Source organism: Eschrichtius robustus, chromosome X, assembly GCF_028021215.1.
Source record: "Eschrichtius robustus isolate mEscRob2 chromosome X, mEscRob2.pri, whole genome shotgun sequence".
NCBI classification, from domain to species: domain Eukaryota; kingdom Metazoa; phylum Chordata; class Mammalia; order Artiodactyla; family Eschrichtiidae; genus Eschrichtius; species Eschrichtius robustus.
Genome location: NC_090845.1, coordinates 28,375,623 through 28,392,954, shown reverse-complemented (window position 1 = coordinate 28,392,954; position 17,332 = coordinate 28,375,623). Strand labels below are relative to the sequence as shown.

General features: G+C 36.6%; 1 pseudogene; it reads left to right on the top strand.

Moving 5' to 3' along the window:
* Positions 1-15,826: 15,826 nt before the first annotated feature.
* LOC137756728 (large ribosomal subunit protein eL14 pseudogene) lies at positions 15,827-16,506 on the top strand (annotated as a pseudogene).
* The last annotated feature ends 826 nt before the right edge of the window (positions 16,507-17,332 follow it).

The window sequence follows — 17,332 nt, the reverse complement described above, 5'->3', positions numbered from 1 at the left end:
TTGAGAGCAGCAATTCACAGTCTCTCTGGGGTGCCCCCCCCTCACTTCACTGAGGCAATAAATGTGATTATGTCAGACTCTAGCCTTATCTCTGGTGATCTTTGGCTCATTAGGCTTTAACAGCACACATGTGCACACAGAATAACAAATACTGAAGTACTGTAACAACACCAATAACAAACCTCAACATACTCTTCATAGTTGACCTGGGAGGTAAAACACTTACTTAAGTTATTTAAAAACTTTGTGTGATTTATCCCTTGGAATTGACTTTAGGGATGAGGGTTCTCATTTTCTCCCTCCCTCCCTCCCTTCCACTTTTACCTTTCCTCCTCCTCCCTCCCTCCCAGTAGTCTTTGATGATAAATACATTGATTATGGATCTGCATCTTGGAAGTAACCAAATATTATTTGGATACATACTGGCTTTGCACCCCCTTCCATCCTGGTAAGATATTTGTTAAAAACTCATTCTGAATTTCTGTTAGAAAAAAACTCCTGATGTACGTTTTTAAATATAATGACTCCATTAGCCCTTCAAATGTACTGGTTACTGCCATTTTTGCATAAGTGGGTGATAAAAAGGTATAGAGTTTCTCTCTATGGTAAAATGTGATAATATATCCTTGTGCATAGACAGTGTACTGTTGCCCAATATTTTCTCACTGATGTTCCGAAATAGAAAATTCAAACCATTACATACTTAGTTACTTATATTCAATATATTATCTTTTCTCAAAAAATAATTTGAGTTGACTACCAGTAGTTTAAACCATTTGAATTGTCCAGTCACCTATGAGTGAGATAAAAGGCCCTATTATGTTTTAAAAGGGTCTGTTAATCTGCCTACCTATGCTTCTAGGAATCTCCTGCTTTCCCTTCAAATCATCCTTCCTGAGTCACTTAGAGAATCCTTTGATTTAGAATTACTTTTCACTAGTTTGCCTGGGTACTGTTTTGGATTTATCTCTTCACACTACTCAGAGTTTTTCTGAGTTTACCTTCATCTGAGACACAACCTTAAGTTACCCTGTTCGCCATGCCTTAAAACCATGAACCATCTCTCTATAGTCTTGAATTTCTTGAATTTAAGTTAGTATTAATGTGAACTAGATTGTTATAAATTAACATGTTAATTATAATCCCCAAAGCAACCATGAAGAAAATCATTTTTAAATGTATCGTAAAACAAGAAAGGAATCAAAATAGTACATTAAACATACTATTAAACACAAGAGAAGACAGTAGAAGATGAACTGAGGAGAAAAAATATAAAACACAAAGAAAACAAAAGCAAAATGACAGAAGTCCTTCTTTATCAGTAATTCCATTAAATGTAATTGGATTAATCCATTAGGACTAGTGGGTCAATTTGTCAAGAAAATGTAGTAATTATGAACATACATGCATCTAACAATACAGCCCCAAATATATGAGGCAAAAACTGACAGAATTGAAGGAAGAAATAGACAGTTCAACAATAATAGTTGGAGACTTCAATACTCTGCTTTTAGTAAAGACTAGAACAACTAGACAGATGATCAATAAGGAAATATAAGACCTGAATAATACTATAAATCAACCAGACCTAACAGACATACACAGAGCACACCTTCCAACAGTAGCATGTTACACATGCCTCTCAAGAACACATGGAACATTCTCCAGGACAGACCACATAGCATGCCACAGAAGAAGTCTCAATAAATTTTTTAAAAAGATGAAGTCATACAAAATATCTGTTGTGATCACAATGAAATGAAATTAGACATTAGTAACAGAAGGAAATCTGGAAAATCCACAAATATGTGGAAATTAAATAACATACTCTTTTTTTTTAACACACTCTTAAACAGAAAATGGGTAAAAGAAATCACCAGGGAAATTAATAAATATTTGAGATAGATAATAATGAAAGTACAATATACCAAAACTTATGAGATGTAGCAAGAGCAGTACTAAAATGGAAATTTATAGCTGTAAATTCTTACATTGAAAAAGAAGAAATATCTCAAATCAATGACCTAAGTTTACACCTTAAGCAATCAGAAAAAGAGCAAACTAAACACAAAACGAGTAGAAGGAAGGAAATAATACAGATTAGAGTGGAGATAAATAAAATAAAGAACAGAAAAATGATAAAGAGAATCACTGAAATTGAAACTTGGTTCCTTCAAAAGATGAACAAAATTGACAAGCATTAGCTAGACTGACCAAAGACAAAAGAGACTACACTCAAATTAGTAAAATCAGGAATAACATTAGGGACATTGCTACGAACACTGCAGAAATAAAAAGGATTATAAGAACACTATGAACAATTATATACCAACAAATTAGACAACCTAAATTAAATGGGCAAATTCTTAAACACACAAACTACCAAATCTAAGTAAGAAATAGAAAATCCGAACAGACCTATAACAAGCAAAGAGTTTAAATCAGTAAGCAAACAACTTCCAACAGAGAAAAGTCTTGGACCAAATGGCTTCACTAATAAATTCTACCAAATGTTTAAATACCAATTAACACGAAATCCTCCTCAAACTCTTCCAAAAAACAGAAGAGGAGGGACTACTTCTACTCTCACTTTATGAGTATTCCCCTGATACCAAAATGATACAAAGACATCATAAGAAAACTACAGACCAATATCCCTTATGAATATAGATGCAAAAATCCTCAACAAAGTACTAGCAAAATTAATCCAGTAGCATGTTAAAAGGACTATACACCAAAAAAAAAAAAAAAAAAAAAGGACTATACACCATGCCCAGTGGAACTTATCCCAGAAATATAAGGATGGTTCAACATACAAAAATCAATTAATGTAATACATATTAATGGAAATGAAGGAAAAAGACAACATGATCACCTCAGTTGATCAAGAAAAAGCACTAGACAAAATCCAGTAACCTTTTATGATAAAAAAAAAACACTCAACAAACTAGGAATAGAGGGGGAACTACCTCAATCTGACAAAGAGCACCTACGAAAAATCCACAGCTAACATAATAATGGTGAAAGACTAAAAGCTTTTACTGTAAGATCAGGAATAAGCCAAAGATGTCTGTTCTGGCCATTTCTATTCAATAGTGTACTGGAAGTTCTACCCAGGGCAATTAGGCAAGAAAAAGTGATGAAAGGTATCAAAATTGGAAAGAAAGAAGTAAAATTGTCTCCATCATGTTTAAGATCATATCAATGATATAATCTTATGTACAGAAAACCATAAAGAATAAAAAAAACTATTTGTGTTAATAAACAAGGTCAGCAAAGTTGCAGGATACAAGATCAACATACAGAAATCAACTGTATTTCTATAAATTAGCAATGAACAATCTGAACACAAACTTAAGAAAATTCCATCTACAATTGTACCATGAAGAATCAAATACTTAGGGATAGATTTAAACAAAGAGGTGTGAGACTTACACAATGAAAACTATGAAACATTGTTGAAAGAAATTAAAGAAGACCTAAATAAATGGAAAGACATCCTGTGTTCATGGATTGGAAGATTTAATGTTAAGGTAGCAATACTCTCCAAATTGATCTAAAGATTCAATGAAATCCCTATCAAAATTTCAATGTCTTTTTTTTCAGAAATGAACGAATCCTAATATTTGTATGGAATTACAAGGAACCACAAATAGTCAAAACAATCTGGAAAAAGAAGTACAAACTTGGATAACTTCACATTTACTGATTTCAAACTTACTACAAAGCTACTGTAACCAAAACAGTATAGTACTGGCATAAGAATAGCCATAGAGATCAATGGAATGAAAATGAGATTCCAGGAATAAACTCTTACATATATGGTCAACTGATTTTCAACAAGAGTGCCAAGATCAATCATTGAGAAAAGGACAGTCTTTTCAACAAATGGTGTTGGGATAACTGCATATCCACGTGCAAAAAAATGATTTTGTACCCCTAACTCATACCATATACAAAAATTAATTCAGAATGGATCAATACATAAATGTAAGAGCTAAAATTATAAAACTCTTTGAAGAAGACATATATGTAAATCTTTGTGACCATAGATTAGGCAGTGGTTTCTTAAATGTGACAACAAAAGCACGAGCAACAAAAGGAAAAATAAATTTGACTCCATCAAAATTTAAAACTTTTGTGTATCAAAGGACCTGTCAGGAAAGTGAAAAGACAATCCACAAAATGGGAGAAATATTTGCAAGAGATTAATATCTAGAATATACAAAGAATTCTTACTGCTCTTACAAACAACCAAATTTTAAAAATGGGCAGACTCAGGGGCTTCCCTGGTGGCGCAGTGGTTGAGAATCTGCCTGCCAATGCAGGGCACACGGGTTCGAGCCCTGGTCTGGAAAGATCCCACATGCCGCAGAGCGACTAGGCCCGTGAGCCACAATTGCTGAGCCTGCGCGTCTGGAGCCTGTGCTCCGCAACAAGAGAGGCCGCGATAGTGAGAGGCCCGCGCACCGCGATGAAGAGCGGCCCCCACTTGCCGCAACTAGAGAAAGCCCTCGCACAGAAACGAAGACCCAACACAGCCATAAATAAATAAATAAATAAATAAATAAATAAAATTTAAAAAAAAATGGGCAGACTCAAATAGACATTTCTCCACAGAAGATATTCAAATGCCTGGTCAATAAACACATGAAAAGATTCTCAGCATGACTGATCATTAGGAAAATGTAAATAAAAACCACAATGAAATACCACTTCACACCCACTAGGATGCTATAATTTAAGAAGAAAGAAACAAACAGAAAATAAGAAATGTTGGTGAGGATGTGGAGAAGTTGTAACCCTCATAAATTCCTGGTACTGTGAAAAAAGTTTGGCGGTTCCTCAAAAAGTTAAATATAGAATTACCATATAACCCAGCAATTCCACTCCTAGGTATATACCCAAGAGAAATGAAAACATATGTCCAAATAAAAACTTGTACATGAATGTTGATAGCAATATTATTCATAATAGCCAAAAAGCAAAAAAACCCCAAAAATAAAAAACACCCAGTGTCCATCAATTGATGAATGGATAGAGAATATGTGGTACATTCACACAATGAGATAAATTTGGCCATAAAAAGGAAAGAAGTACTCATACATCCTACAACATGGATGAACCTTGAAAACACTATGCTAAGTGAAACAAGCCACACACCAAAGGCCACATATTGTATGATTCCACGTATATGAAATGTGCAGAACAGGCAAATCCACAGATATAGAAAGCAGATTAGCGTTTGCTAGGGTTTGGTGGGAAATAGGAATGTGGAGTGACTGCTTAATGGGTTCAGTGTTTCTTTTTGAGCTGATGAAATGTTCTGGAATTAGATAGTGGTGATGGTTGCACAGCATTGTAAATATACTAAAAGGCACTGAATTGTACATAAAAATGGTTAAAATGGTGAGTTTGTGTTATATGAATTTTATATCAATAAAATGAACCTCTTTGAATAACATTTTTGATAGATTGTGAATTGTTAGACCCAAATGGGAATCACTCATACTTTGGTGCTCAGAATGAGAACTCCAGGTAAAAAGCACTTATTTCAAAACACAGTAGACCTATAACTCATACTGCTTTTTTTTTTTTTTTAAGATTTATTTATTTATTTATTTATTTATTGCTTCAAAAGGATCAAGTAGGATCAATGGCTGGCAATCCCTGGGAGGCAAATTTTTTTTTTTGAATTTTTGAATTTATGTTTTTATACAGCAGGTTCTTATTAGTTATCCATTTTATACATATTAGTGTATATATGTCAATCCCATACTTCTCATACTTCTTAGGATGAGCCACTCATTACAAAATCATAGAGAAGCTTGAGCATCTGTGGTAATGCCTACAGGCTGCGTCAGGGGAAAGGAGGATAGCTAGGACTTTAAAATGGCATATCATTTCACATGTCAGATATAATAGCTTATTTTTATATTTTGGAACATATTCTATACTAGAGATGGCTGCCTACTCTGAAATCCGTTTTCTCCTTCTTCTCTAGTAAGAGAACCCTTGACTTTTACCATAGCACATGGCTGTGCAAAATAAAGATTACTTTTCCCAGTCTTTGTCTTCAGCCAGGTATGGCTTTATAACTAAGTTATGTTCAATGATAATGTAAAGAAAATGGTGGCATGTTAGCTTCTTGGTAAACACATTTAAAGAGATATTTTACCACTTATTCCTTGTCTCATTCATCCTCCTGATGGCTGGAATGTGGATTTGAAGGCTGGAGCTACAGAAGTCATGTTGACGATAGGCAGTAGGCTAACAGTCATGGTGGAGAAGGAAGATGGAAGGATGTGCATGAGGGGTCCTTGATGAACATGGAGATGCCTTAACAGCCATGAAGTTTCCATCCCCAGGCTAATTATCAATGAGACAGAAGTGAACTTCTATGTTGTTCAAGGTACTATTATTTTGGATTGAATGACTGAGGGACGCAAACAGACAAACCTAACCTTATCCAGCTAGGGCTTTAATAAGAGACATGGGAGAGAGACTGAAATGATTTGAACATTTCAAAAGTTTTAAATAAAAATTTAAAAGTAAAAGGGATTACGTATTTCAGAGAAGATAAACCCAAGGAAGTAACATGAGGCAAAGTCCTGATAGATATGCAGTAATAGCCACGGGAAGGAGAGGGAAAGTGTCAAATGCTGTATTTAAACATGACACTATTTGGCTGCTCTCTTAAGTACACATTCTCACTGAAGTTAATGAGAATTCTAAATTGTGTCAACCAATATTGTGATGATAAAGTACTCCAAAAGATAGAAATCCACTTTACTCAGATTGGATTTACTGCCTTTCAAAATGTGTGTGCGACTATTGCCAACATATAAAAACCCTCAAGCTACCATGGTATCCGTATCAAGATAAAGAAAAGAAAGAATCACCCAAAAAAAAAAACCCCACATGCCTAAAGAATGCACTCTTCAGTCTGATTGGTAGAAATGTGAAAGACATGACCCATTCTATAATTCTGTTCTGCCAGATTATTTGTTACAAGATATTAACTACAAAGTTTTCTTTTATGTCTGCAAATGTAAGGAAATGGGAAGTAAGATTCCTTTTTTTGAATTGAAGTATAGTTGACTTGCAATATTGTGTGTTTCAGGTGTACAGCAAAGTGATTCAGTTATATTTTTTTCAGATTATTTTCCATTTTAGATTATTATAAAATACTGAATATAATTCCCTGTGCTATATAGTAAATCCTTGTTGCTTATCTGTTTTATATATAGTAATCTGTATCTATCAATCCCATATTCCTAATTTATCCCTCCTCCCTTCCCTTTCCCCTTTGTTAACCATAAGTTTGTTTTCTATGTCTGAGTCTGTTTCTGTTTTGTATATAGATTCATTTGTATTATTTTTTATATTCCACATATAAACGATAAATAATATTTGTCTCTGACTTACTTCACTTAGTATGATAATCTCTAGGTCCATTCATGTTGCTGCAAGTGGCATTATTTCATTCTTTTTTATGGCTGAGTAATATTCCATTGTATATATGCACCACATCTTAAACCAATTGTCTGTTGATGGGCACTTGGGTTGTTACCATATCTTGGCTATTGTAATAGTGCTGCTATGAACATTGGGGTGCACACATCTTTTCGAATTAGAGTTTTCATCTTTTCCAGATATACGCCCAGGAGTGGGATTGCTGGATCATATGGTAACTCTATCCTTAGTTTTTTAAGGAACCTCCATACTGTTTGCCATAGTGGCTGCACCAATTCACATTCCCACCAACAGTGTAGGAGGGTTCCCTTTTCTCCACAGCCAAGTGAGGTTTCTTTTTTTATAAATTTTATTTTATTTTATTTTTTTGGCTGTGTCAGGTCTTCGTTGCTGCGCATGGGCTTTCTCTACTTGCAGCAAGCGGGGGGCTACTCTTCATTGCGGTGCGCGGGCTTCTTATCGCAGTGGCTTCTCTTGTTGCGGAGCACAGGCTGTAGGCACGCGGGCTTCAGTAGTTGTGGCATGCGGGCTCAGTAGTTGTGGCTCGCAGGCTCTAGAGCGCAGGTTTAGTAGTTGTGGCGCATGGGCTTAGTTGCTCCGCGGCATGTGGAATCTTCCCGGATCAGGGCTCGAACCCGTGTCCCCTGCATTGGCAGGCGGATTCTTATCCGCTGTGCCACCAGGGAAGCCCCATGAGGTTTCTTTTTAAACAAATACATATTGACACTCATAAAGGAGATACAGAAAATGTACAGTAGCTCAACATCTCCATACATGGTGATGGTACTGTCAACATACCCCACTTGTTACCTCTCACACTCTGTCCCAGCCACATGTGTATCTTTTCAGTTCCTTGAACGTGCCGAGATGTTTTGCATTTGAGAGCTTTGGACTAACTTCCACCTGAAAGGCTTTCCCTTTCCCTGGCAAATCCCATGTACCCTTCAGGCCCTGACTTAAGAATGACTTTCAAAGAAAGTATTTCCTGAGACTCATATTGAAGGAAATAATCGACAGAAAATGCTTATTAGTATGGTACCTGAAACATACTAAGTGCTCAATAAAAATCTGCTAAATGAAAAGACTTTCATTGTGCAATAATGCAAAACAGGTCAAACATGCAGGACATTGAAAAATATCCTTGTATGATAGAGCTTGAAGTTTTTGGACATCTGTATATATATATAGTATCTCAGTGATTTCAGTAAAGATTTAAATAAATTATTTAGGCATAAAACATATTTTAATTATCTTATGTGAGTTAACTGCTCATGTTTGGGCAAAAAGCCTTTGTCTAATTTATGTTCAGAATGATTGCTACAGAAAATTGTATGTCATCAGTTTCTGTTTCAAACGCGCATCACACTGTTTGTAGGAGCAATATGGCATTTGAGAATGTGCATGGATCACTTGGAGCAGGAGGAAGGTCAGCTTTCATAGTAATAAAACACACCTGCATTGTTACATATTAACTAAAATAACAGACCCTGGGATGAATGTCTCCATGATATTGGTAAGTTGAATATAAAGGTTTGATAGGAAAAAAAAATCCTTTCTTTTTCATTTCTTTTTTTTGTTTACCTTTTTGTAGCAGTTGTTAAGCAAAGCTTAACCTTCTTCCACCAAATTTTTACTTGGTGAATAATGACAAAGAAGGAAAACACTTCCTGAGCCCACTTAATTGGTTTGTTAATTGGCTGGATAATGGAAGACAGAATGGGGACTTCACTGTTCTCTTGTATTACCTAGGAGAATACTACAGATCCCAGTTTTAAAATATGATGTTGTGAGCCATCTAATCTGCAAAACTGATTCTGGATCTTAGCATTATATTCTTATTCCTTACATGAATGAGGGGGAGAAGGAATCTGACTTGCTTTGAAGTCTCTGTGGAAGCGGGTTAGTGGTCAAATCAGGGATAAAATTGGGAAAACCATTTTTCATAGTGGAAAAATGGTGACTGGGTTGAAATATGTATTGTTTGCCTATAATAGGTGCAACTGTATATAAGAAATGTGTTTCCTGATACCTGGTATAAGAAAGACTAGTATTGGCCTTCCTTAGTGGCGCAGTGGTTAAGAATCTGCCTGCCAATGCGGTGGACACGGGTTCGAGCCCTGGGCCGGGAAGATCCCACATGCCGTGGAGCAACTAAGCCCGTGCGCCACAACTACTGAGCCTGCGCTCTAGAGCCCACGAGCCAAAACTACTGAAGCCCACACGCCTAGAGCCTGTGCTCCACAACAAGAGAAGCCACCGCAACGAGAAGCCTGCACACCGCAACGAACAGTAGCCCCTGCTCGCTGCAACTAGAGAAAGCCTGCGCGCAGCAACGAAGATCCAACACAGCCAAAATAAAATAAATAAATAAATAAATTTATTTAAAAAAAAAAAAGAAAGAAAGACTAGTACTAACAAAGGATGATAGTATTTCCACGTACCAATAAAATAGTGTTGCCACTTGGCAACAGACCAGAGTTTTCCATTCACTTGGCCCTCCAGTTTTGAAATTATGTGATTTTTGAGATAAATATTTAAACGTAAGAAACCTGCATTATTTAAAATTTTATGCTCAGAGTAGGATCTTATTAATATTTTGATGCTTTAATATTTAAAAGGAACACAGTGCAAGTCTGTGTAAAATGCAACTTTACTGTGTGGCGAAGAGGGAATGTTCCTGGAGTGTAGGTGGCCCTGTGGTAGATGTTATTGTTCATTGCCTCATTTCACTGGAGAGAGGCTTACATACCCCTGTCTCATTGACATCAGCCTTGGCCATGTAACTTGAAATGCTCCTTCCTGCAGTAAAATTACATATCATGACACTATTGAAATTAGAAGTAGCCATATAACTTGCTTTAGCCAACAAAATATGGGTAGGAGTGGTGTGTGTCAATCCTAAGCAGAAAATTTATAGACTCATGGATCACCTTATCTCCTTTCCCTCTGTCACAAAACCAGCCATGTTCCAGGTAAAATCTGCTCTATCAACCTGGATTTTGGAGTCAAGATAGCATGAAATGGCACCACAACCTACCCATATCATAAGCAAGAAACACACCTTTGCCCTTTTAGGCCACTGAGTTTTAAGGGGTTGTTATATGGCATAACTTAACCCAATCTGACTGATATAGATCCCAATATGAAGAAGACATTGCTTACAAAAATGAATAAGACATGATTTGTATCCTCAAGAACCTCGTTTTATAATAGAGAAATAAATACATCAAAATAATTACAAAACAGTATGTCGAAAGCTAATAGGATATGTGGAAAGTACTATAATTACACTGAAGAAAGAGACAAATCCTATTTAGGGGATTTGGGGAACACTTTATGTAGGAAACAACACTGAATTTGAATTTGGAAGGCTACGTAAGAGTTCAAAGATTCTTTTTTAAAAGGGGGACTTTATAGAAACAAATATCATGTTCAAAAGTTTAAAGGAAATTAATTTTTAAAGGAATAGTGAGAAGCATGACGTGTTTTGAGGATGTGTAATGTCCGGTTGGGCATCTATAACATGGGGAAAACGTTGAAAGATGAATCCAGAAAGGTTGTGAGATTATGAAAGATCTTGTATACCATGCTAGATAGTGAAGATCCAGGCAGATCAGAATTCTAATTTTGCCTCTGCCATTAAATAATCTCTCCATGGAAAAGGACATTAGTTTCTTAATCTGTACAATGGGATCAATAACACCTACCTCATAGATCTTGTTTAGAGAACAAAAGAAGTATCTAATGCTCAATAAATCTTAATTCCCTCCCAGACCCATTATGCCAAGGAGGTGATGTTTCATGTAATGGGATGTGTTTGGAGTGTTTTTTTAAGCAATGGATTGATGGGATCAAAATCATACTTTAGAAAGATCACTCTGGAAGCATTTGGAAGATGAATAGTTTAGGGGGATGATGAGAGGCAGGGAGGCCAGTTAGGAGTTCACTGACATAAAACAAGAGATTATGAGGACTCAAGCTAAGGCAGTGATAATACCTGGCTTTTCCCCTTTCTTCTTATGAATTCCTTAGATGTCATGTGCATATATCAATGCTCTCAACAAGGCAGGGAAGCACAAGAGAACTACATGTGGTTTCCTGGGGTCCCAATTTTCCAAAGGTGAATGATGCTGACCCCTTGCTAGCCACACTAGTATAGGTACTGAACCCTTGCTATCGAAAGCCATGCATTTTGGTACTTTTCAGGGTCTAGGTTACTCTGCCTCACCCTGTGTTTCAAGTCCTACCCTTCACCACTACTTCTGTCCCATCCCCTTATCACTCTGCTAATCTGATAAACTGATCAGTGTTACTGTGATAATGGGACAAAATCTTTTCATTAATTACAGTTTCCATGTTTGCTTTCATCTGTGCTTTCTGACGAATTTATTATCCCCAAATATTACTACTACTACTATTATTATTATTATTATGTAATGACTATGATTTGGGGTTTTATTCTTAAGATCAATGATTCTCAAACTTAGCTGCTCATTAGAATTACCTGGGGAGTTTTTCAAACTCTCTATGCCCAGGTCATGCCTTATACTAATTAAATTAGAATCTCTGGGAGTGGGATCCAGTCCTAAGTAAGTAATTTTTCAAACTTTCCAGGTGATACCAAAGAGCAGCCAAATTTGAGAAGCAGAGATTGATGGAGTGACTTGCAAGCTTTAATGTGCATACAAATCATCTTCGGGATCTTGCTCAACTGCAGATTCTGATTCAACAGGTTTGGGGCAAGACCTGATCCTGCATTCCTAACAAGCTCCCAGATGATTCTGGTGCTCTGGTCTGAAGACCACACTTTGCATAGCCAGGACTTAGTGAACCATTAATATCTCTATGACGAAACCATTTTAGAATATTTTAAAGGCAACATTACTATTTGTGATTATCAAGGAACAATTTTCTTCTTCCCTTTTACTCCCAGAGCTACATTTGGAATTTTGACTAAGAATGCGCCCATTGTTTAGCCATCCCTTTTACGTTATAAGTAGTTGATCGAGTGGTGATCAAAAGCCAATGTGCTTTTACTTAACTAAAATACAGCTGAGATTTGCACACAGTGAAACATTTCGCTATACAATTTACCCTTCTAATAGGACTCAATGGCCTTGATATGTGAAAGACCGTGCTGTACTGACCCTTAATCAAAGAACTTTAAAAAGATACCAAGCAAACCAATGCATAATTGTAATTAAGAATGTTAAATCAACATTTAATAGATGCCAAACAAGGTAAACCCATTTAGAATGATCTTTTCTGTCTGAAAAGGAAGTACTTATTATGAGATTAAAGTTTATCTGCTGAATTAAAAGATATCAATAATACAAAAGTTACTTCACTCAGCTTTTGCACAGCAAAGGAAACCATCAACGAAATGAAAAGACAACCTACTGAATGGGAGAAGATATTGGCAAATCGTATGACCCATAATGGGTGAATATCCAAAATACTGAGTTGGCCAAAAAGTTCGTTTGGGTTTTTCAGTAAGATCTTACGGAAAATCCCGAACCAACTTTTTGGCCAACCCAATACGGAAAAACCCGAATGAACCTTTTGGCCAACCCAGTATAAACAGCTCATACAACTCAGTAACCAAAAAAAATCCGATTTTAAAATGGGCAGAAAACCTGAATAGACTTTTTTCAAAGAAGACATACAGACGGCTAACAGGCGCGTGAAAAGATGCTCAACATCACTAATTATTAGAGAAATGCAAATCAAAACCACAGTGAGGTATCACCTCACACCTGTCAGAATGGCTAACATCAAAATGTCTACAAATAATAAATGTTGGCGAGGATGTGGAGAAAAGGGAACTCTTGAACACTGCTGGTGGGAATGTAAATTGGTGCAGCCACTACAGAAAACATTATAGAGGTTACTCAAAAAACTAAAAATAGAACTACCATATTCTCCAGCAAATCCACTCCTGGGTATACATTTGAAAAAAGTGAAAACACTAACTCAAAAAGATACATGTACCCCATGCTCATAGCAGCATTCAATAACCAAGATATGGAAGCAACCCAAGTGTCCACCAACAGATGAATGGATAAAGAAGATGTGGCATATATGTACAATGGAATATTACTCAGCCATAAAAAACAATGAAATTCTGCCATTTGCAACAGTGTGGATAGACCTAGAGGGTCTTATGCTTAGTGAAATAAGTCAGACAGAGAAAGACATACTCTATGTTATCACTTATATGTGGAATCTAAAAAATAAAACAAATGAATATATATAACAAAACAGAAACAGACTCACAGATTTAGAGAACAAACTAGTAGTTACCAGTGGGGAGAGAGAAGGGGAAGGGGCAGGACAGGGGTAGGGGATAAGGAGATACAAACTGTTATATATTTATAAACTATTTATAAAATAAGTAAGAAACAAGGATATATTGTACAGCACAAGGATATATCATACAAACAAGGAAATATATCCATTATTTTGTAATAACTTTAAATGGAGCATAATCTGTAAAAATATTGAATCACTATGCTGTGTATCTGAAACTAATATTGTAAATCAACTATAGTTCAATAAAGATACACAAACAAAATTTTTAAAAAGTTAGTTCGCTCACACATACAATTCTAGATACCAGAGAAATATCAAATTATATTTTATTTACATTATAGTACTTCTAGTATAGGTGTACGTTGGCAGAATTTTTATGAAAAGTTTAATTTCTTATTTGTGTGTCCTTTCTTATATGTGGAATTCCAACTTCAAATGTTGCTGAATGGTTATTGAAATAATCTTCAGGATCTGGTCCCTAATGACACCTTTTAGTTCATCCGTAAGACTCCAGCTGGAGGAAGGTTACAGAAGTGGCATTGGATGGTTTCCCTTTACCAGCCTATAAACCAAATTCTACCATCCTGAATCTTGTGGGCTCCAGATCATTTTTGGCTGAGGCCCTGGACTACCCCCCTCGCATTATACAATTTCTAAAGAAACACACACACACACACACACACACACACACACAGTCCTAACAGTGTCACGCTTAATAAACTGTTAACCAGGGGCTTGTGACTCAAAGTATCACATATTTTTTGTTTTTCATATGTTTGTCACTGCAGGCTCAGAGAGAGCAATTAGGCTTTCTGGCACTACTAATGTTAGATGCATTTAACTCCAAACTTGAATGACTTATTATCAACTGCAGGATGCCTTATTTCAAATGCATTTTAGATGTATATGTACAGAGAGTTTCAAATGCACATATTTGATTTAGTTGGGCAATATATCACTTCACAAAGTCTGATGCTTCTGACTTAAAGAAATTGCAGTCTAACTGTAATAACTCACATGAGGTATTGCCAATCATTTCATACATTCAACAACTTTGTGAAGTAAACACAGATAATATATTTATTCTCATTTTCAAAATTATCAAGCTAGAAATCAGAGTGGTTAAAACATTTTTCATAGAAAAATGAAAACATTTTTCATAGAACAACTAGAACAAAAAGTTTTTAAGTTTGTATGGAAACACAAAAGACCCCAAATAGCCAAAGCAATCCTGAGAAAGACTGAGCTGGAGGAACTAGGCTCCCTGACTTCAGACTATATTAAAAAGCTACAGTAATCAAAACAGTACGGAACTGGCACAAGGACAGAAATATAGATCAATGGAACAGGATAGGAAGTCCAGAAATAAACCTACGCACCTATGGTCAATTAATCTACAACAAAGGAGGCAAGACTATACAATAGAGAAAAGACAGTCTCTTCAATGAGTGGTGCTGGGAAAACTGGACAGCTACATGTAAAAGAATGAAATTAGAACATTCTCTAACACCATACACAAAAAGAAACTCAAAATGGATCAAAGACCTAAATGTAAGGCCAGACACTATAAAACTCCTAGAGGAAAACATAGGCATAACACTCTCTGACATAAATCACAGCAATATCTTTTTGGATCTACCTCCTAGAGTAGTGAAAATAAAAACAAACAAATGGGATCTGATTAAACTTAAACGCTTTTACACAGCAAAGGAAACCATAAACAAAACGAAAAGCCAACCCTTTGGGAGAAAATATTTGCAAACAAAGTGACCGACAAGGGATTAATCTCCAAAATATACAAACAGCTCATGCAGCTCTATGTCAAAAAAAAAAATCTAATAAAAAAATGGGCAGAAGATCTAAACAGACATTTCTCCAAAGAAGACAGACAGATGGCCAAAAAGCACATGAAAAGATGCTCAGCATTGCTAAATATCAGAGAAGTACAAATGAAAACTACAATGAGGTATCACCTCACACCAGTCAGAATGGCCGTCATCAAATGTCTACAAATGGCTTTTCGCCGAATGCCGCCAGTATGGTGTTCAGGCGCTTCGTGGAGGCTGGCTGGGTGGCCTACGTCTCCTTTGGGCCTCATGCCGGGGGGCTGGTCGCGATTGTAGATATTATTGATCAGAACAGGGCTTTGGTGGATGGACCTTGCACTCAAGTAAGGAGACAGGCTATGCCTTTCAAATGCATGCAGCTCACTGACTTCATCCTCAGGTTCCCACATGGTGCCCGCCAGAAGTATGTCCGAGAAGCCTGGGAGAAGGCAGATATCAATGCAAAGTGGGCAGCCACAAGGTGGGCCAAGAAGATTGAAGCCAGAGAAAAGAAAGCCAAGATGACAGATTTTGATCGTTATAAAGTCATGAAGGCAAGGAAAATGAGGAACAGATTAATCAAGCTTGAAGTTAAGAAACTTCAAAAGGCAGCTCTCCTGAAGGCTTCTCCCAAGAAAGCACTTGCTGCTAAGGGGGCAGCTACGGCAGCTGCTGCAAAGGTTCTAGCAAAAAAGATGACCGCCACAGGTAAGAAGGCTCCAGCCCAGAAGGTTCCTGCCCAGAAAGCTGCAGGCCAGAAGGCAGCACCTCCTCCAAAATCTCAGAAGGGTCAGAAAGCTCCAGCCCAGAAAGCACCTGCTCCAAAGGCATCTGGCAAGAAAGCATGACAGCATAAGAGGCTGTTATAAACAGAATAAAGGTTCTTTTTGACATGCTGGCAAATCTGTTTAATCTATGGATTAAAGTCTGTTACTGGGGCCGGGATTATGAGGTAGATTGATGGAAGGGTTGTTAACGTCGTCATTGGAGAATCAGTTCCTTAGTCCCACTCTGCCCAGATTCAAAGTCATCACACAAAGCCATAAGTAATGTTCTCATGGGAAATCATGATAATTAGACCACTGGGTTAATTTTTTTCCCTTGTACAAATACATTTCCCATAAATAAGTAAAATCCCAGCTGCTTTTGATGCTCGAGTTTAGTAAATTTTCTTATAAAAATAAACTAGGAAAACAAATACATTAAAAAAAAAGTCTACAAATGATAAATGCTGCAGAGGGTGTGGCGAAAAGGGAACCCTCCTACACTGTTGGTGGGAATGTAAATTGGTGCAGCCACTATGGAGAACAGTATGCTTTAAAAACAATATTTTTAAAAACTAAAAATAGAACTGCCATATGTTCCAGCAATCCCACTGCTGGGCATATATCTGGAGAAAACCATAATTCGAAAAGACACATGCACCCCAATGTTCATTGCAGAACTGTTTACAATAGCCAGGACTTGGAAGCAACCTAAATGTCCATCAACGGAGGAATGGATAAAGAAAATGTGGTACATGTATACGATGGAATGTTACTCAGCCATAAAAAAGAGCAAAATAATGCCATTTGCAGCAACATGGATGGACCTAGAGATGATCATACTAAGTGAAGCAAGTCAGACAAAGAAAACTATCATATGCTATCACTCACATGTGGAATCTAATTTTAAAATGATATAAATGAACTTATTCACAAAACAGAAACAGACTCACA